Source organism: Hyaena hyaena, unplaced genomic scaffold (genome assembly GCF_003009895.1).
Source record: "Hyaena hyaena isolate Hyena2069 unplaced genomic scaffold, ASM300989v1 scaffold_45, whole genome shotgun sequence".
Classification (NCBI taxonomy): domain Eukaryota; kingdom Metazoa; phylum Chordata; class Mammalia; order Carnivora; family Hyaenidae; genus Hyaena; species Hyaena hyaena.
In genome coordinates this window covers 2,036,011-2,053,502 of record NW_024080677.1, presented here as the reverse complement: position 1 = coordinate 2,053,502, position 17,492 = coordinate 2,036,011, and the positions used below count along the sequence as shown (strand labels likewise).

The following is a 17,492-nucleotide window of genomic DNA, read 5'->3' as shown; positions in this document are numbered from 1 at the left end:
GTAAAATAAGAGAATATCGGGTAGGCTCTCAAAAGGGGATCATCCGGTGAACATAGTATATTGTCGCAGGCACAGGAAGAAGCCATCTGTGATTCAGAAACTCAGGATACAGGCTGTAGCAGTTACGCCTCCAGGAGATAACACAAGTGCTTGAAGATTTAAAAGCGGATTGTGAAAGAAAAGGAAGGAAAGAATCGAGTGAAACCCCATCTGTGGCCTGGTTCCTAACTGGTGTTTCAGATATTCTCGTTTGTTTTGCATGAATGTGGGCCCAGTGCTGCCAAATCTTTTTTTTGTTTTCCAAGAGAAGCCAGAAATCTGTGTTGTTACTGTAAAAGCTTCCGATCTTTAAATATTGACAGTCAAGCAGTCAGTCTGCCAGGAATGCCAAGCACAGGTTGGCAAGCACCAGACTCAGCCCAAGAACTGCCAGGTTGAGACTTCAGGTTTAAAAGTTCACTGAGGCAAAAACTGACCAAATGCTTCTACAAGTTCGGCCTGGACCTTCCGAAGACTTTGGGTGGCTGGTCCTTGGAGGCTGATGGCGAGTTTGGGGTACTTAAACTTTGCTTTTATCAAGGGTTTTCTTCTGTCACATAAAGTAGTTAATTTTTATTGGCAACTTAAAATCCCAGGAGATGTTTTTCTCTCACTAGCCTCAGACTTACGTAACAGTAAAGTATCAAGGTCAAGCATAATTCTGGTCCAGAAATATAATTTTGGAAGAAAATAAAAAGATGCCCAGACTTAGGGTTTATCAGAACTGGCAACTACTTGAACTTTAGTGTGTATTAGAACATCTTTAAACTACTCTCAGTGTCTGAAGAAGCTTTTAGGATATTGAAGGTCTAGACAGGGTGGAAAGGCGGGAGAGAAACCAGAGGAAAGAGGGAAGGAGACAGGAGAGGCCTGGGAGCCACATTCACTGCCTCACCTCTGTCTGTTCCACGCTGCCTCATGAATGAGCCAGGGCGGCACTTGGACCCACGGAGACACCAGCCCCCCAACCTTGCAGCCTTTGCCACGCCCCCAGGCGTGGTAGTAAGGTCCTTGTTAGTGATGCGCAGAGCGGCCTCTCTGACGGCCTATCTGGAGGCCCTTCTCCCCGCTCTGCGAGCCACGAATGGTTGTATTTCCCCTGGATGATTCATTGGTGTTTCCTTCTGTACAACTAATTAGACGTCCTTTTCTTCAGTTAATAGAAAATTTAGAGCCAAACTTGCGGTATACCTGTGCTCTTCATAGGATGCATTTTGGCATCTTTGCGAGCGAAGAGAAATCCCTTCTGGAACAAAATTGGGGATGAAAATTAAAGGAAAGAAGAGAGGGAGGGAAGGGGGATGCGTGCGGTCTGAATTAGGCCCTACCACTTAAGATTCTATTTTCTAGATCTGTCTGGCAGTAGTAAGTAAGGTAAACATCATGAGAAATTGCTCTGGGAGGAAGGACAGCATGGGTGGGGTGACCATTTAATTTTACCATTAGATTGTTATTTAAACAAGAACACTTGGAGTGTAGAAAGGGGATGCTATTAATAGTCTAGACCAGCACTGTCCTGGGCCCCCCGAAGACGCGTCACCGCCCTGAGCTGGAGGCACGGGGCAGGGAAGGGTGGGGGCTGGGGCAAGGCGAGGCGAGGGCCCTGGGGCCCGAGATGCTGCCGGGGGGGTGAGGGACACTGTATCTGGGCCTGTCATCTGTTAGAACCAGGACAGGTAGTGTCAGATCATCCTTGGGCTGCCATTTGGCTTTGCCTGGACTTTCAAGGTGAGGAGTCAAAGCACCCCGTGGCTCTAAATGCAGCTCACCGCGCCTGCACCCCACATCTGCTGGTGGTCCTTGGTAGCCCACACGCTGTAATTTGGCCCCGTGTTGAATGGGGAGATTAGGCTTTCTCTGCGGGGTGGTGCTAACACCATGTAGAGACTAATTTGTTACTTTTGAGAGCTCACCGCTGGGATTTGGCCGTAATTCCATGCACACGGAACGGAGGGAAGGAGTGGAGGTGAGGCAGCTGCCTCTCAGAAGTGTAAATGCTTTGTTTTCACCATTGATTTCTGGCTGGTCTCAAAAATTCCCAAGAGCTGCCTTTCGTGCCCATGAGCTGCCCGCCAGAGCTTTGCCAGGGCTGTGGCCCTTCAGCCTGTGACTGGAAAAGACTGACTCACGTGCTCTGTGCTCTCCAGAGGGCCTAAAGCTACCTTCTGCAGGGAGGGCTCTCTGCTCTGGACGAGGGTGTAAGGCTCCAGAAAGTATTACCTATGCCTAGGTCTGGAGCAGAAGCTCCAGAATCTGGCGGGGGGCCTGTCTGAGAGGTATCAGCAAGGGCTGTAGATGAAGGCAGCCCAGCCCAGCCCAGCCCACCTCTGGCCCACACATACATACATACATACGTACGTACATACATACATACATACATACATTGTTCTTTTTTTTTTAAGGTTTATTTATTTTTGAGAGAGAGACAGAGCACAAGCAGGGGAGGGGCTGAGAGAGGGGGACACAGAATCTGAAGCAGGTTCCAGGCTCTGAGTTGTCAGCACAGAGCCCAACGCGGGGCTCAAACCCACGAACCGTGAGATCATGACCCGAGCCGAAGTTGGACGCTTAACTGACTGAGCCACCCAGGCGCCCTCAGCAATGTGTTCTCTGCAGCCAAGGGACACCCTACACTGTCCGTATCCCCAAATTAACTGACAAGACTTCACTCTCTCGAACTTTTTTGAGCACTTACTCTATGCCAGGCATTGTGCCCATTCTGAAGCCCACCTGCTGCTCAGCGCACCAGTCAGGGACCTCTGCAATCTGCCCCTCCCTCCGCTCCCATCTGCCACCTTCTCCCACCAGCTCCCCTGTACCTTCTGTTTCGGCTGCACCGACCCCCCAGCTGTCTCCCAGACAGGTGCTCACTCACACATGTGGCCTGTGGCCGTGCTCTCTCTTCTGCCTAGGATGCCCTCCCTCCATCCTGCCCTTCTGTTTGCCCTACTTCTCCTTTGAGGCCCAGTGAGAGGCCACCATTTCTAGAAAGCTCTGCGGGCTTCCTTGTTCCTAGCCACAAGCCCTGCTCCTCAGCACTGACTGCCCCGAGATCATTCAGTAAGTCATGACTTAGAGGACAGATGCTTCCTATGTATGTGTGTCTGTCTCCCTCAGCAGGGCTCTGCATCCTTTGGGGACAGGGCTTTTGACTAATAAAACATTGTCTTTCCCTCCCAGCCTCACAAGTCCAGCCTGGAGCCTTGACCTGGAGCCCTTCCACCAGCCATCATCAAGCTCTGGTTTTCTAAGAACAGCTTGGGATTTTAACGCTTGGTTATTTTTAAATAATGGCATGAAAGATTAAGAGGAAGTAGGGGGGACTGACCTGTACGCATAAGGATAAAGCCAACTCATTTCATTTTCTGGGAATATACGTGCTTTTACTGCACTCTGCAATTTCCCAATTGACCTTGAAATCAGAGGTGGATTGACTCCCGGTTGCACCACTTACCAGCCGTATTATTTTGCATAACATATTTAAACCTTTTAAAGCTTTAGCTTCCTTGTCTGTGGGACCGGCTTGCCCCCAGCATATTGGTTATAGAGTGACTTCTGCCTCCCCTTTTCATGGCATGTTCGAAGTGCGTAACTCACATGTCACAGTGTAGGCAGAAAGGATGCATTTGCCTGCCTGGGGATTCTGAAGCGGGAGTTTGTGCCTTCTCTCTTTCCTCTGTTTAAGAACCACTGGCCTATGTTCTTGTGGGTGCTCCGTAAACAGCCGGGAATGCAAGGCTGTCACGTGCACATCGCACAACACCGGGTACAGACGGGCTTTATGAGAGTTAGCTGCCCTCTCCCTTCCTCCCTGCCCTGCATACCCCATATCTTCCCATGGTGCTGGCCGGTTGTGGAAAATGTTTCCAGAACACAGAGAGGTTGCCATAGAGTGGCGGTGAGGAGTAGGGTGGGGGGCAGCTTTAGAAGCCAGAAGGAATTTGGCCTGACTTGGAAAGGCAGTGCGCTGGGCAGGAAGAGGCCACATCCTGCCTTATATGAGGCTGCCACTGGCTTTGTTCTTCACAGTTTATAGGCCAGTGCATGCCCTTGGCCATGAGGAAAAACATGACTCTGCTTTTCTAGTCCACAGTGCAGAAGACCAATGTGGAAAGCCCAATGGCAAAGGTGTAGAGAGTGGCCGGATTGGAGGCATGAGTAGTGTCTTGCAGATTGCAAACGGAAATCAGTTTACAGCGCTACGGTGTCCAGGATTTTTGAAGCACTGATATTCAAGCGTTTCAGGCTTCTCCTTGTAATGTGCCTGTCCCTGTGTGTCACTCTACGGCATGCCCCAGAAGTGTTACACCCCACCTTCTCCCTCTCTGCCCACTTTCTCTCACCACCCCAGGGCCCCTGCTGTGCCCCGCCTTCTCCAAGCCTGTCCATGAGAGCGCTTTCGCTGGTGCACACGGGCACCACAGCGCGGGGTCGTCGTGTGGATGACCTGGGGCCGCCCGCAGCTGAGCCTGAGCTTACAGACAGCCTCATGCGACCTGAAGACCAAGTTGAAGTCTAACCACCTCTTCTAGACACTTGCTCCCTAGGGTCTGTTCTCATTTTGCTAACCCGTCTTCCAAATGCAGACTCTTGTGATTAAGATCTTACCATCCTGCGCCGCTTGGTTCCAGAGGCAAAGACTAAATTATCTACTTTCTTGGGCCTCCACTTGGTCTTTCTTGTCCAAGCATGAAGTCCCCACACCCTTTGACAGACATGCTGATGGCCAACACCTGAGCATCTCAGGTGCGCCCCGTGGGCTGTGGGCCATGAGCGTCCCACACAGCATCTTTCCTCCTGCCAGCGGTTAGAACGGTGCTGCATCCCCTTAGGCTTGAACAGTGCTCAGCTGGTTTACAAATTGCTTTTACGTTTGCTCTACCTGCTAATTCAGTCAAGGAGGAAGGCGGGTAGTGTTATCCCCATTTTCTTTCTTCTTTTGAATGTTTATTTATTTTTGACAGAGAGAGTCAGAGTGTGAGCCAGGGAGGGGCAGAGAGAGAGACACACACACACAGAATCCGAGGCAGGCTCCAGGCTCTGAGCTAGCTGTCAGCACACAGCCCCATGCGGGGCTCAAACCCATGAACCCTGAGATCCTGACCTGAGCCGAATGGGGAAGCTCAACCGACTGAGCCACCCAGGCGCCCCATTATCCCCGTTTTGCAGAAGAGACTGCACTCAGAGGTTAGATTTGCCCGGGGTCACGTGGTCAGGACTAGGACTAGGTCCCTGGCCGTAGTGCTCTGCCTGTCCTGCAAGCACCCACGATGCTAGGTGGATGGCTCCTAGCCCTTGCCTTCATAGTTCCTGAGTTAAGAAACAGCTAGCCTGGAGAAGTTTTGCAGCTTCACACTCAGCCACCGCACAGTCACCGAGTCCCCATTTTCTGGGGATTCATAGAATATACTTCCACGTTAAAAGCAATCCCAGTCTTTCCATTAAAACATTGAAGAGCATTCAAGTTCCTGCCTTGGTGCTTGAACCCCTCACAAACTGCCTTCCTACCTCACAGTCCACAGTCACATTTGGCAAAGGCTGGGTTTCTTCTCCAATGTTCATTCCAGCGGAATGGTTTTTATCACTTTTCCTCACCGTACAGCAACGTCCCTGGAGGCTGTGGTGAGTGTGTAATGAAGCAGATTTGTGGATGTCGGTTCTCAGACTGCTTCTTCAGGCTTTTGATCACTGGGGAGCTTCCGTTGTGTAGGTTTTAGTGTGAATTGTGTACGGGCAGGCTACTCAGGGCTTATATGCCAGAGAGGGAATGGTTTTAGTTATTAGAGGGCATGGGCTCTCCCCCCCCCCCCATAGGTCTGCAGCCTGATTTGGATTAAAATTTTACTTATGGATATGGAAGTGTTAGAGTACTGTCTTCCTTCTCCCTCCCTCCCTTCCTTCCTTCTCTCCTTCCCACCTGCCTGCCTACCTTCCATCCGTCCATCTGTCCATCTATCCAGCATCCCCCTAAGATGATAGGAAACATATACTGTGGATTTCTTTGAATCTGATGAGTTTGGGTATCTACCCTTTCACTTACAGAAATCCTATCCCGCTGTTTATTGCAGAAGCAGCATATTTCTACTACAGTGTCTTTCCCATGAGTCTCAGCCTCCTGGTGCTGAGCCTGGGGGCTGGGTTCAGGGCCAGTCTGGGGTCCCCAGGGAGGTGTGCAGGTGGGCAGCGTGTCATCAGCTCTTGGAAATAGGAACCGTCTGCGCCTTGCCTCTCTCCTCTTGCTGACATTCTGCACAAGCATTCCTCATCTTTCTGAGTAGTTTTGTTCAGTGCGGAGACAGAGCGACAGAGCTGGCTGGCTTCAGTCAAGTCACATTCTCTCTGTCAGTCTTGGTTTCCTCCTGTCTAAAATGAGAAGGATGGATTGAAATATATTTCCTAACCTTAACAGACAGTTATAGATTCTGTTAAAATAATTACAGAACACCAGAGAGAGGAGAGATACCGAAGGGCATCTTTCCTCATCTGAGGGCGTCCCTGACTTTCCTGGTCTCAGCATGATCACCTCTTGCAGTGGGGAGCTTGCCACTTCCAAAGCAGCCCATTATTTTATTTTTGGACATGTTCATTGGGATGCTTTCCGTATATTAAATTTAAACAACCAGGGGCGCCTGGGTGGCTCAGTCAATTAAGCATCTGACCTTGGCTCAGGTGATGATCTCACAGTCCGTGAGTTTGAGCCCCACATCGGGCTCTGTGCTGACAGCTCAGAGCCTGGAGCCTGCTTCGGATTCTGTGTCTCCCTCTCTCTCTGTCCCTCCTCTGTTCACACTCTGTCTCTCAAAAATAAACAAACATTAAAAACATTTTTTTTTAAATTTAAGCAATCAGCTTCCTTGTTTCTACCCATTCCTCTCCCTGCCTCCCCCCGATTTGTACTCCGGGACCACGTGGAACATGTGTATGTGCTCTTCCTCCACGAAAGTCCTTCAGATACTCAGATTTGCAGAGAGGCTCGCATTTCCTTTGAGTCATCTTTTGTGTGGGCCCATCGCCCTTCCCTCACACACACCACGTCTCCTTCCCCCAAGGAAGGGCATTCCACTTCTGAACGTCAGCAAGTTGGAAATCTGGGCGGCAGGCTCCCCTCTCGGCACAGGCACCAAGAGGCTGGAAGAAGAGGCCTCTGTGGAGAAGGCTGCGCGGACACACCTTTCTTACCTGGGAAGCCAGGGTCCTAGTTCGTAGCTTTCCCTGAATCCCAGCCAGCGCCCCGAGGGCTGACTTTGTCCAGTGCAGGGACACAGCGTGTGTGGACCCACAGCAGAGCCCGGTCCCCGGCCTCGCCCTGTGCACGCAGCTCAGAAGCATGATGCAGTGATCGGCAGGGCTCGTGTTCTTGTTCGGGGTGCAGGGAGCAGCCCGGTTTTCAGGGTGTCTGGGGCTGCGAGAAGAAGAAAGAGACAGGAGAGGAAAGCTTTGGGACCGCCAGTGTGTGGAGGAAATGTTGGAGCATGTTGGGAGCCCCCTGGCGAATCCTTGAAAGCAGTGACTGCCCCGGCTGTGGCCTCCCCCTTGCTTGCTTGTCTTCTCCCATCTGCATCTGAAGGAAAAACAAGATGTTCCCTGTGGCTCCTGGCGGAGGGGCTGGCCTGGCCATCTCAGACCGTAGAACAGAGGTCTAGACAGAACAGACCGTAGACAGAAGATCTGTCAGTCTTTTCCAAACCATGGTGCCCTATAGAGCTGCCCTTTCCCTCTTCCCCCCAGTCCGGGTGGGGGCCTCTACCTTCTGGGTTTCCCGCCGAGCGTAGACAGTGCATTTTCCCATCTCTTGGCTCTAAGGGCCTCTGCTGCCTGGAGCTTCCTGACAGCTGGAATTCACGGCCATGGGGCATTGATCATAGCGTTGGGTGATTTCTCTATGGCTGTTTTGAGAACATACTGCCTCTATTGTCACCTAAAAATTAAGCTTTATGCTGGAATAAAAATGAATTAAAACCCTAGATGTCTCTGAGGTATACCTGGGTTGGTCTCCAGGGGTTTAGAAAAACTGGAACTTTCCGTGCTTGGAATTCTGGTGTAGAGCTGTTGTTCTGTGATGGCTTTTAGGGCCCTTGGAGCCTGGCCTGCTGGGAGGTTCTGGGGAGCGGAGGGTCCTGGCACTTGCCAAGAGGAAGGGCCCAGCCTCTCGGCGGGGAGGGGGGGTGGTGGGGGGAAGCTGGGTCACTTCCTTCCTGTCTCAGAACTGGGCCGAGGGTGGCTGACCAGGCAGCAGAGTGGCGAGGCTGCGGTCACGGGCTGGAGTCAGACGGCCTGGGTTTGAATGCCAGCTTGGCACTCGCGCGTGCCTGACCTTGGCCTGGCTGCTTGATCTCACTGTGCGCCGGCATTCTCTGTAAAATAGAAACTTCCTCACGAGGTTGGGGGTTGTGAGGATTGAATAAGTTAGTGTTTGTCAAGTGCCTGGAACAGCATCTGGCACAAATGCCGTGCGTATTTGCAAAATAAGCAGTTGTGCCAAAATGTACCATGCATCCCGGTAACTGTCCACCAAGAATATACATTTGAGAGCCTGTTAAACACCAGATCATCCACCCGCGCTTGTTTTCCCAGCCAAGGCGCTTAAAATATGGACTGTCGTCAAGTGAGGGCAAACCAGAATTGGCTTGATGCAGGCACGTTCTTTCAGAGTCCGATAGACCCCATGGCTCCCGGGGCAGCTTCTCCGTGTTCATCCACCTTTCTTTCCTAACTCCTGGACTCCTGTTGGACGTGCCAACGCTTTTTCTTCTTGCTACTTTGGGAAAAAAGTTCTACTCTTCTTTTCCTTCCGCAGAGCCGACAGAGCTGTCCACCTGCAGATATGGCTGCTGTGACTCTGGTGTCATTCAGGAACCATGAATTTTCCACTCTTCATCAGAGGTTCACAGCCTGGTAGCTGCCTGTCCCTCCAATGGGAGCTTTAGCACCTCTTCCTCCCCGTCTCATGCTCCTTGACCCCCCTGACGCCTCGTGTGCACACCTTCATTCCTCCAGCCTCCCAGACGGTGCTGGTGTGCACCTGCCCCCCCACCCCCCCAACCACTGCAGGCAGCTCTTTCCGGATACGAAGCCGTCGCATTCTGTTTCTGTAGAACTCAAGCAGAAGGCTCGGTTTATAGAACGTGGCTACTTGTGTCCTTATTCCCTAGAAAATCCCATTCATCACAATATCCAGTTTGATAGAAACAGAAGTATGCATGAAATTTAGCAAACTGAATTAAAATCTTCCTTCAGTTTTTTTCAGTGGTAACATGAGAGTCGTATCGTGTGTCCTCAGAGAGGTGTTTAAAGATATGAGTCAACCTTAAAGTGCTGCATGCATTTCTGGAAGATCGTGTTTATTATTAGGCTTGAAGCGCTCACCATCCTCGGGCTCTCCTGGATGGTGGGAGGCAGCTGCAAATCTCCAAGTGAACAAATAGTGGAGAGATGCGATATCATTCCTTAGCTCTTCAGTTCTGATGTCGTGCATCAGGAAGGCTCATTCATCAGCTCCTCAGTGAGGGCTGACGTTAGTGACTCCAAAACCTTGTTTTCCTCTGTTGCAGTTTTTTTTTTTAATGTTTAAAAAATCTTTATTTATTTTTGAGACAGAGACAGAGTGCTAGCGGGGGGAGGGGCAGAGGGTGAGGGAGACACAGAATCTGACATAGGCGCCAGGCTCTGAGCTGTCAGTACAGAGCCTGATGGGGGGCTCAAACCCGTGAACCCTGAGATCATGACCTGAGCCAAAATCGGATGCTTAACTGACTGAGCCACCCCGGCGCCCCTCGTCTGTTGCAGTTTAAATTAGTGGAGAACAGAAATATACGTTGTAATAATAATGAGAATAATGAGAATTTATACTTACTGAATGTGCATCATGGACCAAGCACTCTTCATAGTGTTCAGATGTTTCATTACTCCGGCTCCATGAGGTTAAAACTGTTTCCATGCCCATCTCAGGTAAGGAAAAACTGGTGCCCAGGGTGTCACAACCCGTAAATGGAGAGCCTGGGTGCAAACCTAGGTTCAAACCCGCTCCCGATCACTCTGCTGCCCTGTCCCCTGGCTGTGCGTGGTGGCGCTGACGGGCTCCAGGCTTCTCCTTCTCTGTGACTGTCCAGCCCCTACAGAAGGAAGGCCGTCCTGAACGTGACTTGGTATAGTCACCTGTGAGCCTCTCAGTCTGTCCCCTGGGGGCGAGGCGGGGGTGGGGGTGGGGTCTGCGTTTCTGAGAGGATAATGAAGGGTTGGGTCTGGTGGCCCTGGGAGCTGTTCAGACACAGGACTGAGGGCACACATTGGCCGCACAGCCCCTGAGAATCAGCCACTCCGCATTTCGGGGTTTACAGCCATCGTCTTCGCTAACCCACAGGGGATGCCACCCCATTCCCTGGGGGCCCCCGTGCCACCGCTCAACCCAGCTCGCGGCTGACGCTCTGACCTGGAATGTGTGGTCACGTGACAGGTGCCAGGGACCCGTGTGGCTCATTTTCTATCTCTTCCTTACAGTTGAGTGGCTGGTGTGTGTTAGCGCATCCTGGTGGGGCCCACTCTGTTGAGGCACCACTGGGCATTGCGGATGCAGAAAGAATCAGACACAGACCTGCTGCCCTCGGGGCCATTGGGGTGAAGACAGTGACGGATTGGGGTGGGAGAGAACAGGGTATCCCGAAGCTGAGACTGTAGGAAGGCCCTTCCCTGCAGAAGGGACAGCTGGAGTGAGACAGAGGCCAGAGAGGGCAGGGCTGGGTGAAGGGCCGAGAAAGAGGGCAGTCTGGCTAGAGCCGGGCTACACCAGGCGGGGGCGGGGAGTAAGCCTGGAGAGGGGAGTTGAAGCCAGCTGCTTTTAACACCTCGGCTGCCCACATCTGCCTTCACCCCCTCAGTGTGAGCTGGCCCAGGGGCCTCGTGCATGCTTTGTCTGTGACCCCCTTCACACGCAGGCCCTCCAGGCTCAGGGTGTAGACATGGCCCCCAGACCAGTGCCAGACAGGACCTCAGCCTCTAGCCTTCTGGCCCAACAGCCAGGCTCTAGCCTTGGCCTCCATTCCTGAGTGTCTGCTGCCCTTGCTCCACCGGGTTCCTTAGTTGCTTAAGAGTGAGGCCCTTCCAGGCTTCCCCCAGTCTCACTGGCTGGCTCCCAGCATCTTCCCGATGGTCCTCCCAGATGCTGGCCACCTGCCTGGGCCTCTGCTTTATTGTCGCATCTACTCACTGAACCCCTTAGGGGGGAGCTGGGAGGGATCGTGTCCCCATTTTACAGAATTTGCCCGACGTCACAAAACTAGAAAATGTAGGATCCAAGCCTCAGGCATAGTCCAATTCACTCTTTACTGCATCGCAGTGTTGGATCCCTTGTGGGAAAAATAGTCTGCGTGTGTTGGGGCCGTTGGTAAACACTTACTGTACAGTTCTGTCACCCGCCTCCTGCCTGCCTTCCCCGACCCCACCCCCCACCCCGGCCCTAACCACCCACCCCGGCCCTAACCACCCACCCTGGCCCCACCCCCCACCCTGGCCTTACCCACCTGGTGCTCAGGGAACGGTCTTCTTGGAAGGAGCTTCCCATTTCTCACTTTGGACCCTTGCTGCTCCGTTGACCTGTGGCCTCAGTGGAGGAAAGAGCCGGGATCGTGTCTTCTTACAGGTGGGGTAGAGCTTTCTGAAGACGCACGTTCTTGCTGCAGCAGATTCACAGCCATTCCTTGTGACTGTTGATGAGTGCTTGTTGCTGTAGTTGCAAAAATAGCCATGCTGTAGCTGGCCAGGTGCTACGCGTCTGAGTCTGCCCTGGGGCAGCTAGCTGCAAAGCCACGGCCTGCCCTTGCCTGCAAGGTGTTGATGCAACGTAAGACTGGGACTGAAACTCCACCTGCCTCGCGGACAGTGAGTCAGAGCACATGCCCTGCCGGTGGTGGCCTGTGCGTCCCTTTTGTGGGTGAAGACCGTGCGTTTAGAATTGAGTGGGGGTGGGGAAGGAGGAAGAGACCTCTAGCTGGTCCGGGTGCTGATTCTGGGCTGACGGAGCAGAGTGAGGGTTGGCTCTCTGGTACTTTAGATGCCCGGGATGGAGAGAGGCTGCTCCTCTCAGTAGCGGAAAAGGACGGGCTGATGGGCCAGCTCAGCATAAGGAGGAACACTTTCTGTGTCCATTTCTGAGGGTGGGCTGCAGCGGAGGGGGCCGGACGGTGCACCCGAAGGGTGGCACCCAAATGGTGCCAATTGCAGAACTTGCGGGCCTGGCTGTGGCACTGCGTTTATAGGTCCCGAGCTGTGCAGACCCTTGGGGATCCTGCAGACTTTGAGCCTTGCCCTCCTTCCTTCCATGTATCCTGGGAGACAGAGCCACACTTAGTGTGGTGTGAAGGCCCCCTTTGTTCCGGCTTCAACCCGATCTTTCAGACCCATTTCCCTCCACTCCCCTGCCTCCCCACACCCTGAGACTGTATGCACAGTGAACCACATGTGGGCATTGGTGCATTCGCTCAGATTCTCAAAGGCACCGGCCTTGAGTTCGGGGCTGCAGATTGCCCGTGGCCTCCGCTCCCCTCTTCCTGCCTCTAAAGCGTGGCGCCTGCTGATTCCTTAGCTTGGCATGTGCTTCCCCGAGTCCTGCTGTTTGAAATCCTCCTTGTTTTATAAGCTGAGCTCCAGCACCACTACTTGCAGGAGCCCTTCCAGATCCTCACTGCCCCCCAAGCTGGAATCACATCTCGCTTCCCCTCTGTTCGCAGAGCTCCTTGCTTATGCCCCGTTCACGCATTTACTTACTCTTGCTCTGGTGTTTCCACAGCTTGACTGCAAAGCCCTTGAAGGCAAACAAGGTCCATCCTTACTCTTCTCTGTGCCTTTCACTCCCAACCCCTCCTTACCCATCTCCTTACAAAGACAACAGGCTGCACAGTCCCTGTCTGTTGACAAGAATCACTGTCCCTTCAAAGTCAGCTCTGGAATCCCCTCTGAAGGTAATAGTGGGTGAGTCCTACCTGTTTGTGGGAATCCTGGAGCTGTACCCAGCCGTCCTCAGAGAGGGACCCGGAGATCTACCCACAACACCCAGGAACTGAGTGCATTACACTGAGTACTCCCAAAGGCTGGAAGAAAGGTAAGAGAGGTTCACAAATGGCCAAAAAGCACACAAAAAGATGCTCGACCTCCTCAGTTGTCAGGGAAATGCAGCTCACCCCCATAGTCAGGTAGTCCAGCCTCCCTGCATGGCTGTAACGAAGGACAGCGGTAACGGTGACGGCAAGTGTGTGGAGGGCTGGAGCCCTCACCCACTGCCGGTGGGAACATAAAATGGCACAGTCCCTTTGGAAAACCGTCTGGCTGTCTCTCACAACGTTAAACACACGTTACCATACAACACAGTCATTCCATTCCTATGTATACACCCCGCAGAACTGAAAATATATGCCCGCCCCAAAACTTGCACGTGGATGTTCACAGTAGCACTAGTCATAATAGCCAACATCTACTGACACAGTGTGGTGTATTCATGTAATAGAATATTAGTTGGTTACGAAAAGGAGTGAAATTCTGATACGTGCTACGACCTGGATGAACCTAAAAACATTCTAAGCGAGAGAAGCCAGTCACAAAAGACCACATATTCTGTGCTTCCATTTATATATGAAATGTCCAGAATAGGCCCAGATGGTTGCTAAGGGCTGGGCAGCTGGGTTTGGGAGGTTTGTGTGGGTGATGGCAGAAAGGCACAAGGTTTCTTTCGAGGTGATGAAAGTGTTCTAAAATTGATTGTGGTGATAGCTGCCTAACTCTGAAATACTAAAAACCGTTGAATAGGTGAATTGTATTATAGGTGAGTTATATGTCGATAAAGCTGTTATCCACAAAAATAAGGGCAAGAGAAGTTATATTGCTGCAGTATAAGCATACGCTTCCGTGTTTGCTAAAGTCTGGTTTTCATGGAAGGAGGCATCTTTTAATGCTACCTCCTTACCCCCACACAGTGTTTTTTCCAGAATGGAAGAAGCGTAAGTACTGACAGACCTTGTATAAGGTCACTTTTTTAAGGATGAAGAATTTTATTTCATTTTTATGACTTAGCTGCCCTTTTACTTTCCCAGAGAATTAAAATAACTTGGCTTGCGTTTGGATTTCTCTGTTGGCCACTGGGACAAGACAGCTCACTCATCTTTTAGTGTTTGGTTGCTTTCCTTCCTTCCGTCAGCCGGTCATTCTTTCACAGCAAACACATATTGTGTACCAGTGTTTTAGATTCTAAGAGACAGAAATAAAAGTCTCCTCTGTCAAGGAGCTTATGGTGCAGTGGGGAAAACATTCAAGTAAGCAACTAATGGAACCGTATTATGATGGGGGGCTCGACTGACCCCTTGATGGGGCCCTGAACTCAACCAAGGGTAATCAGGGAAGGGTTCAGGAAGAAGTGACTTATCAGAAGACAGGCAGGAGTTGACCAGGACAAACGGATATTTGGTCAAGAGAGCTGCACAGGCAGCATCGGGCTTCTTCGGGGAGCTGTGAGAGTTCGATCCAGGGTGCCGAGAGGGGCAGGGTGAGAATCAGGCACGGAGCGCCTCGCAAGCCACGCACGGCGTCTGGACTTATCTTGTAGAGCGGGGCAGGGTGGGAAGGCTCGGTTTCACTTTACCTTTTGGAAGGTCAAGTCGGCTGCATGACGGAGATCAGATTGCAGAGGAGTGAAGGCATGAATGCCTGGGGTGGGGATGAGGTGTAAGGGGGATAAGTAGCAGGAGGATGGGGCACTAGGTCAAGGATGCCACTCAGGGTTCTGGCGTGGACACCCTAGTAGGCGGCGATGCCTGTGTGTGCGCTAGGAGGCACTGGCCGCTACACGGGTGTTGGTTGGCCCTTTGCCTCCTGGGGAGAGCTTCGCTGAGCGGCCGGTCCTGGACCACGTGCCAGAAAGTGGCAGGTGTTCCCGAATCAGCCAGCAGCGTGGCCACACGCAGTCTGCCTTCACTGGCCCTGTCACGGCTCGCAGGCCTTCGTGGGCCCGGGGCTCCTGCACGCCAGGCTGTTTCACTCCTCTGAACCCCAAGTTCACTAACTGTCTATTCAAGGGGGTAGGTTTACTTGTCTTTAAGCTCCCTTCCAGCTCTGATACCCTGACGTTCTTCGTGGTGGGAGGTGACACATTTGCATGATGACCCCTTTCGATGCTTTACATGATCATTTCAGAGATGCTTCCGAATTGATTTCTGATCATCTGTCCAGAGAATTCCAGGGGCTTAGCTTTCCATTTTGGCATTGTGCCCGCCTTCCCAAGGCCTTTTGGGCACTAATCTCTGGACATTTGGATTTACTGGGGAGCTGTGTTGGAAAAGGCTTTTTGTAAATCAGATCTTCCAGAAGGTGCTCCCCATCCCGGTACTTCACATTTCTCCCCACCTGTAGTTCTCAGGCCCTCTTCATTTAATTTTAATTTTAATGTCTTTGAAAGAGAGAGGGAGGGGCAGAGAGAGAGGGAGAATCCCACAAGGGACAGAGAGACAGAGAGAGTGAAAGAGAGAGAGAGATAAGTGAGGCTATACTGGGGCTCGTGTTTTACCCAAAGCAGGGCTCGTGCTCACTCGATGTGAGACTTGAACTCACGAACTATGAGATCATGACCTGAGCTGAAGTCAGATGCCTAACGACTGAGCCACCCAGGCGCCCTCTTCATTTAATTTCTTAGCCTCGTTCAGAAAACCCACAGGGAGAACTTTCTGTAATGTGGTCCCGCCGCCGGCCGCCATACCCGAGTTGCAGAGCGCTGCACAGGAAGCTGAAAGGGCTCTTTCTGCTTCTCTCTGAGGGTTTTCGGTCCCCGGGCCGTACGGCATGTTCATCGCATCACACCCAAACAGGAAAATCACATCCCTTGCCACGAGGGGCGACCAGGGCGGAACGAGGCCTCCTGAGAGGCCGCGGCAGCAGACGGCACAGCGTTGTCGTTAAACTGTGCTGCTCCAGCGAGGGCATGGTTGGCACCTGACTGAGGGCAGGGAGAGGGATGCTGCCTGGCTGCCTGCTCCGCCACCTCCCCTCCCTCTTTAGCATGGACATTCCGTCCCTGCGCGCTTCCTTCCCTGGAGCTCGCTGTGTCCTGTGCGGCCTTTGCCAAGGCCGTCCCAGCACCGAGGAATGTCAGAGTCGGAGGGTCCGGTGCAAATCCGTGAGCTCCTTCCTGGAGAGGGAGAATTGTGTCTTCTGTCCCCTGTATGTCTCCAGCACTCGACACAACGCTTGGCACACAGTCCCCATGCATGTTCACGGAGTGAATGCAGAGCAGATGACCCATCTCGCTCCCAGCGGGGAGGCGACCTCTGTCGTGCCTTTGGCAGGGCGCTCTCAGCTCTCTCCGTGTCTGCATCCACAGGCCCACCCAGTGTCAAGGGGGTGGGCGGGTGAACACACGCCTGAGCCCTTGCCCACGTTGTTGGTGTGGCTTCCTGGGGCCGGGCCCGGACAGCTCTTACCCTGCCTCAGGCTGCACGTCGTGAATTAGGAGTAGAACACGACTCGCTTGAAAGACAGAAAAGAAAAAGAAAGCCACACGGGCTTGCTCAGGGAAGGTCTGTGACAAAGAGAAGTTCAAAAATAAGCTTCTGGAGGGTGTGTGTGTGTGTGAGTGTGAATGATGTGGCCATCAGTCACCGTTGGGAGTTTTCATTCTCCGAGCAGAATTCCTACATGTGGTTTGCGGTACTCCCTGGTGGCTTTCGAAGTGGTCTCCAGGGCTGCCGTGAGCTTGCGAGAGGTTGCTTGAATCACAATTTTAATTCACAGAGTTTGATGGATTGATTTAAATCGTGTTTATTTGTGTGTCTGTTTCTATTTAAATTGTATTTATTGATTGACTTGTTTATTTACGTACCTGTGTGTTTATTTTCCCTTAGCCCCCACGTACTTGGCAAAGATTTTTAAGGTGGCGTCTGATAAAGGAGAGCTAGGCGATGTTAAAATAAAAAATAAATAAATAAAAGATGTAAAAGATGTAGGAAGAGCAAGTAAAAACTAAGATATTTTAGTTGCTCTGATTGAAGACTTCGCTCAGCAGTTAGTTTCTTCGAGGCCAGGAAGGGGAAGATACGTAGTGAAACAGGTGATACATACCATGGCGGTCAGCTCCTGCTTCAGCTGCAGCTACGGTGTCTTGGCCTTGGGACCCCTCCCCACCACTGCCGTCCTTGTGACCAGCCCAGAAGTGGGAGAGGATGTTGAACGCCGCCCCCACGGCAGCCCTCACCCGTGGGGCATGGGAACTGGAGGTCGGGTGCTCCATCCGAACTTGCGCCCATTTGGAGGGCAGTTCCCAGAGGCGTCTGCACATGGTCTGGGTCCTGGCTGGAGCGCGCGCCCGTGCCTGCAGCAGCTCTTGATACTGCACTGTTAGGTTGGCTTCTCCTTCTTTTCTGTCTCTTTCTCTCCTCTCCTGCTTTTTAGGATCAGCTCACACACTGTCATCTTTTCTTAGG

The 17,492-nt window shown here is 52.2% G+C and overlaps 1 protein-coding gene and 1 long non-coding RNA gene across 9 annotated transcripts in view; one reads left to right on the top strand and one right to left on the bottom strand.

Annotated features, from left to right (window-relative positions):
• XXYLT1 (xyloside xylosyltransferase 1) overlaps positions 1-17,492 on the top strand; it is a 167,683-nt gene that overhangs the window by 102,025 nt on the left and 48,166 nt on the right. The window lies entirely within an intron of this gene.
• LOC120230654 lies at positions 6,000-11,859 on the bottom strand. The gene is made up of 4 exons (XR_005528103.1): positions 11,556-11,859; positions 9,893-10,151; positions 7,219-7,441; positions 6,000-6,402 (listed from the first exon to the last, which is right to left on the bottom strand). It is a non-coding gene; the product is annotated as an uncharacterized LOC120230654 (long non-coding RNA).